This window comes from Galeopterus variegatus, unplaced genomic scaffold (assembly GCF_000696425.1).
Source record: "Galeopterus variegatus unplaced genomic scaffold, G_variegatus-3.0.2 Scaffold406, whole genome shotgun sequence".
In the NCBI taxonomy this organism is placed as follows: domain Eukaryota; kingdom Metazoa; phylum Chordata; class Mammalia; order Dermoptera; family Cynocephalidae; genus Galeopterus; species Galeopterus variegatus.
Genome location: NW_007726517.1, coordinates 537,386 through 544,212, shown reverse-complemented (window position 1 = coordinate 544,212; position 6,827 = coordinate 537,386). Strand labels below are relative to the sequence as shown.

The 6,827-nt window shown below is 42.3% G+C and overlaps 1 pseudogene; it reads left to right on the top strand.

The window, feature by feature from the left end:
* Positions 1-1,981: 1,981 nt before the first annotated feature.
* Positions 1,982-2,328, top strand: LOC103587009 (annotated as a pseudogene).
* The last annotated feature ends 4,499 nt before the right edge of the window (positions 2,329-6,827 follow it).

The following is a 6,827-nucleotide window of genomic DNA, read 5'->3' as shown; positions in this document are numbered from 1 at the left end:
CAAAGCTGTTCCCTTTGATTTGTTCCATGTGAATATATTAAAACTTCATTTAAGTATAATGTTTATCCTTGGACATTTTTATATATCATGCTCCGTCAGTCTTTGCCATATGTTTTCCACCTTTGGTGATAAGTTTTGAAAGTCTTTCCCACCCCAAGATTTTATAAACATTTTCTTACAATAATTTTATGATTTAATTTTTCAAACATTCAACTCTTTAACCCACACGAAATATATTTTGATGTTTATGCAAAGTAGGGATATAACCTTATGGTTTGTTTTTCCTAAATGATTAATCAGTCATCCAAAGGGAGATGGTTAGTCTTAAGAGGTATTTCACACCAGCCAAGGAAAGGCATAAATTTACATCCTTTGGAAAGAATAAATATAATGAGTGGAATTGCTTCCTATTTGAAAAAAAAATCCTTATCTATATAGGAGGAGACTATTATTTTACTTTTACAATTCAGTAATACAATGAAGTATGTTTTGGTTGAATAGAGTGCTTAAATCATTTTATTTCTCAAGGTGTTTATATTACTCCACCTCTGTTGCTTTTAACAGAGTACCTGAAGCTGGGTAATGGATTAAGAAAATAAAATTTACTTCTTACAGTTTGGAGGCTGGGAAGTCCAAGGTCCAGGGAACACATCTGGTGAGGGTTTTCTTCTTCACAGGGTTTCTTTACAGCAATGCAGGGTATCACATGACAAGAATGGGCTGAACAAAAGTGAGCTGAACTTCTCATGCACTCTCCTTATAAAGCCATCAGGCACACCACCAGCGCCAAGTAGCATGCCAAAAACATCACCTCCATGTGGGTGACCCACCACAGCCACCACAATAACCACAGCTGCCGCAAAAGTGGCTAGAAATCACAACCACCACGTAGATGGTCCATCAGCCACTGGAGTGCATTGACACAAGGAGAGTCACCAGCAGAGACCAAAGAAAAGAAGAGGATGTCTCTTTCCACAAAGCCCATTCCAGAGTGACAGAAGAAGCATCTGCTCTACAATAATATTGGGGGACCTGAACACACCTCTCAGCATTGGACAAATCATCTAGACAACAGATCAACAGAGTAACCATTACTCTTTCAGAGGGAGAGAAGAAATCTAGGGTTATCAGTGGTGGGAGGAGGGAGGGAGAGGGGGATAGGGAGAAATTGGACAAGGTGCATAAAGAATAAGTACAATTTGGGGCTGGCCCCGTGACGCACTCGGGAGAGTGTGGCGCTGGGAGCACAGTGGCGCTCCCGCCGCAGGTTCGGATCCTACATAGAAATGACCAGTCTGCTCCCTGGCTGCGGCTGGTCACACACACACACACACACACACACACACACACACACAATAAATAAATAAATAAACTGGCTTGTAAAAAAAAAAGAAAGAATAAGTACAATTTGTAACAATATACATACTAGTAATATTGATTTGATCAATATATGTCAACATTGAATCCCCAAAATATGCATATACAATTACAATACAAAAAAAAACCACACACCCATTAGTCCACAATGGATCAATCTATTCATGAGGGTAGAGTCCTCACAATCTACTCACTTTTCAAAGGCCCCACCTTTAATTACCATAATTGGATTTCCCACCCTCTTAACACTGTTACAATGGAGATTAAGTTTCCAATACATGAACTTTTGGATGACTCATTTAACCCATAGCAGTGTTTTTATTTCTTGTGGAAATAGTGTTTGTCATTTCCAAACAATATAGATTAGCAATCTGGAGATTATCCTTAACACATATCATCATCTAAGCTGGCCAGTTAGCTCACTTGGTCAGAGTGTGGTGTTATAACCCCAAGGTCAAAGGTTCAGATCCCCATACTGACCAGCCACCAAAAAATAAATAAAATAAAGGTATTGTTTTTATCAACTTCTTAATTGAAATTTTTGTGTGTGTGGGCATGGTAAGGCCTAGCCTCTATCAGAGTGGTTGATTTCAAGGAACTAGAGATGGAAACACTCCCAGAACATAAAGATTCCCCACCATGGATGAAGGTTCCTGAAGATCTGAAAGATCAAGATGTGTTTCAGGTCCAGATGCGGCTGCTGGAAGCCATGTTTGGCCCAGACAGACCTCAAATTCCTTACATCAAGCAAATAAGCATAGCCACGCCCGAGCTGAAGGCTGTGGAATCTTTGGACCTCACGAAGGTCATAGATTATGGCTCTTTTACAAGCTCCAGATGAAATGGATGCCCCAGTCCATGGCTGAGTGGCACTGCCAGTGGCAGGAGCAAGGGATGCTCAGACTTGAGGAAGCCAGAAGTGCCCTCAAACCAGGCCCTTGGATGAAGTGAAGCCAGTTTCTGGACAACATGACTTGGGACCAGGATGTAGAGATTAGGTTGTGGCTGGACTGGAGTGGTTCTGGTTTATTTAAACTCTGCTCCAGCCTGAAGAGCTAAGAAAAAAACAGCCGCTTTGGGGTCTCTGCCTTGGCTCTAAGTCTTGATGTGAATATCTTTTTCCAAGGTTGCTAATTAAGTAATAAAATTTTAAATAAGGTAAAAAAAATTTTTTTTTTGCTTCATAGATTTTCAAGCTTTAGTTCCTCTAACTATAGATTTAATATTAGCCTTTAAAGGTTAAAAAAAAAAAAAACTATCTTCGTAACAGATATCCTTATTTTAAAGTATTTTATCTTCATCAGTTTTAGTTATATAATGATTACGTATGAAACACTATTCTGGATCACTTGTTCAAATACATGCATTAATTTTTATTGTTATAATTTAAATTATGAAAATAAGGAGTAATGAAGATACTATGAATTTTTGTTTTATTTCTTATAAATTTTAAATGTTTTTTCCATTCATAATAAATGACCAGTTTAAAAGAAGTTAGTTAAATGTGCTTTTTTTTTCCCATTTAAAATGCTTTTCTTCTGAGTTCACTATAGTTGGTTTTTAAACTTGCCAAATTTTAGGGCCGGCCCGGTGGCGCTCCCGCCAAGGGTTCGGATCCCATGTGGAGACCGGTTCCCGCTCACTGGCTGAGCGTGGTGCGGGCGCAACACCAAGGGTTGCGATCCCGTTGCCAGTCCCTGGTACGGGCGCGACACCGAGGGTTGCGATCCCGTTACCGGTCAGTAAAAAAAGACAAAAAGGAAAAAATAAAAATAAAAAATAAATAAATAAATAAACTTGCCAAATTTTAGAGTAGGACTCTTTTAAATATGTTACGCTAAGAGGTGATTATTGGATAAAAAAGTTCCATTTTTCTTGCTCATCCCCATTCTTCAATCATTAGAACTGATACATACAGTCTTTCATTTATTTAAGGCACACCTACTACATGCCAGGCACTGTTCTAAGGCTCTGGGAATACCTCAGTAAATAAGGCAATGTTTTTCTTTTGTATTTTATAAGAAAAAAAAATCATTTGCTTTTAAACCAATAAATATATACTTAGCACTACTGAGTGTTGCAAGCATGGAGTGGCATAATATTAAGCTAAGAAGATTAGCAGAAGCTAAGTCTTAAAAATACATTAAGGAGGGCTGACCAGTTAGCTCAGCTGGTTAAAGCACAGCCTTAGAACACCAAGGTCACAGGTTTGGTTCCCTGTACTGGCCTGCAGGAAAAAAACAAAACAAGAAAAATGCGTTAGGGGGAGTGTGAACTTCGGCCCCATCACAAATGGGAAGTCGTTGAAAATTTTAAGCAAGAGAGTGCCATAATCAGATTTGCATTTTGGTTGCATCACCTTGGCTGAAGATAAAGCATGGATGGGAGGGAAGCAAGTCTGGTAGCAAAGAAATTGGTTAGGAGACTTAGTAATCTACGGCAAGAGATGGTGGTGATGTAGGATAGGGTTGTAGGGTCTCCCAGCACCCCTCCCAACCCCCGCTTTCTTTCTGTGTCCTGATGGAAAATCACAGAGTGCCTTGACCCCTCTGTGACTCAGCCAAAAGCAGATTCCTCTGCTGGAATCCAACTGAAGGCTTGAACCCAAACCGAAGCCTTGAACATTCCCACGCACTGATAAAGAGATCTAGGTGATTGCCCACAACACTGAAAGGAACTGGCCCTGGCCCTGAGCCAAATTCCTGAAACCCTCATGAAAGTTCCTGAGCCCCTAGCTGCGGATATTTCTCAGTAGAGCATTCCTTTTCTCTCACTGGCCCTCGAGAGGATACTCTGCAGCACTTTGACATAAGTTCCCCTAATAAATGCTTCGGACCGATCACCCTGGTGTTTAGTGCTTCTTTCTTTGGAATCTCAACCTGCCCCATCTCAGGACAGCTTGGGACACTTCATTGTGGGAACTCCCCTGCAGCTGCTTTGAGGTGACTCCAGCTGCCATGGGTTCAGCAAAACAAAACAAGGGTGGTGGCAGTAGAGATCAAAAGAGAGAAGAGGACAAACTGAAAGAATTCACTGTATTTGATGGTTAGGTTCAAGGAGTCAAGAAGACAGTTAACTTATGGCAATGCCATTAACAGAGCTAGGAACACTGGAAAAGAAGTTCATTTTGGAACCCTTGAGCTTGAATGCCTGAGAGATGCCCAAGTGTAGATGGCAAATAGACAGTTGGATGTACAAGTCTAGAACTTAGAAGAAATTATTTGGACTTACCTGATGCCCCCCCCCCAAATACATGATTGAACCCATGGAAGTGGATATAGTCTGGAGAGAATGTAAAAGAATGAAAAGGAAAAAGGTGTCCTCAGATAGCAATCTCAGGAGCACTGACATTTAGGTAAAAGAAACATACAGGAAGAGGAAACTGAGAAGGAGCTTCAGAGAATTAGGAAGAAAATCACGAGAGTGTTTGGTATTAGAGAAAGGGAAGAGAATGTGACAAAAAGAAGGGATATCAATAATATGAAGTGTTGCTAAGAGAGAAGTGATGTCATAGGATGAGAACTGAAAAATATCCATGGGATCTAGCAGAGGAGTTCATAGATGATCTTGAGAGAGCATCCCCAGGGCGGCAGGGGCTGGAGTGGCTGGAGGAATGGGTGGGTGTGTGCAGGCAGAGTCTCCAAATACAGAAAATGCCATCAAGATGTTCGATTTGGAAGGGGAAGGGAGAAAGTGTGGGACCTGGTGAAGGATATAGGAGAAAATTGTGGTAATCAATGTTTTCACAACAGGAAAGTCATGTGCATGTTTTTGGTACTCATGGAAAGGACCTGAGATAAAATAATCGAGGGAGGAGATGGGATCCAGAGGTAGCCTTTGGTAAGAGAGATACCCTTTCTAAGAGGGGGTAAAGAGGAGGAATGGGTGCAGGTGTGGGTTTGATGGAGAACCTCACGTGGGTCTCAGTATCTAGAGCAGTGCTTGGCACAGAGTAGGCACATTAGAAATCTTTCCTGAGTAAGATGGAGCTCTCACACAGCTGAAAGAAGCAGCTTTGCCAAACCCACTTCTGGTTAAGAACTGCCAAGGAACAGGCACGGGGTGCTCAGCTCTGGGATAATAGCACTGAATGTCCTGATTTTGAGAATGTTCTGTGCCGACCTAAGTTCTCAGGAAACACAGGCTGAAGAATAGCAGTTGAAGGGATCCAGAATAAGCCATTGTGGCGTACAAATTATTTTGAACTGAAGGCCTTGAGCTCCTGAAATCTGTTATCTGCCTAAAAGCAGAGCCTACCAAAAAAACTCGATTGTCATGAATCCCCTCCCTGGGAGTACCTTAGACAGAGAGGAGAAGTTGGCACTACACCCAAAGAGGCATTGTTACAAAGCTATCATATTCTCCTAAGGGCCTGTGATGATTGATTATTAGATGTCAACTTGACTCTATTGAGTGATGCCTAGATGTCTGGTGGAGCATGGTTTCTGGGTGTGTCTGTGAGGGTGCTTCCAGAGGAGATTGGTGTGTCAGCCAGTGCACCAGTGGACAGAGAAAGACCTGCCCTCACTTTGGTGGGCACCATTCAGTCAGCCGGAGGCCCAGCAAGAACAAAGGAAGCAAAAGAAAGGGGATGCTCAGCTCCTGCTGGTTCTCTCTCTCTCTCTCTCTCTCATCTTTCTGTCTCCCTCCCTCCAGAGCAAGACGCCTCTTTCTTCTCCTGCCCTTGGACATCAGATTTCAGGTTGACAGACTTTAGGTGTTATTGTTCCCCCAAAACTCATGTGGAAAGCCAATCCCCCATGTGGCAGTGTTGGGAGCTGTTTGAGTCATGGGGGCAGATCCCTTATGAATGGATTAATAATGTTCTTCCTCGGGGTGGGGGTAGTGAGTGAGTTCTCGCTCTATTAGTTCCTGCAAGAGCTAGTTGTTTAAAAGACCCTGGCACCTCCCCTCTGTCTCTCTCTTGCTTCCTCTCGCCATGTGATCTGTTTTTGACTGTTGGCTGCCTGCAACTTTCCACCATGGGTAGAAGCAGCCCAAAGTCTTCACCAGATGCAGTTGTCCCAGAATAGTTAGCCAAATAAACCTGTGTTCTTTATAAATTATCCAGTCTCAGGTATTCTGTGATAGTAACACAAAACAGACTAATACACAGGTTCATTAGCTTTTGGACTCTGAGACTTGTGCCAGTGGCACCAGCGGACTCCCAAGGGTTCTCAGGACTTTGGCCTCAGACTGAGGGTTGCCCTGTGGGCTTCCCTGGTTTTTGAGGTTTTTGGACTTAGACTGAACCAAGGCTTGTTAAAATATAACTGTTAGCTTTGTTTAAAACTTATCATTATCTACCCATTATTTCTTTTCCCTGTGATTGTAAAAATTAAGTTGCAGATTAACCTTTTTTTGTCTTTTTTCGTGTCCGGCAACGGATCGCAACCCTCAGTGTCGCGCCCGTACCAGACCGGGACCGGCAACGGGATCGCAACCCTTGG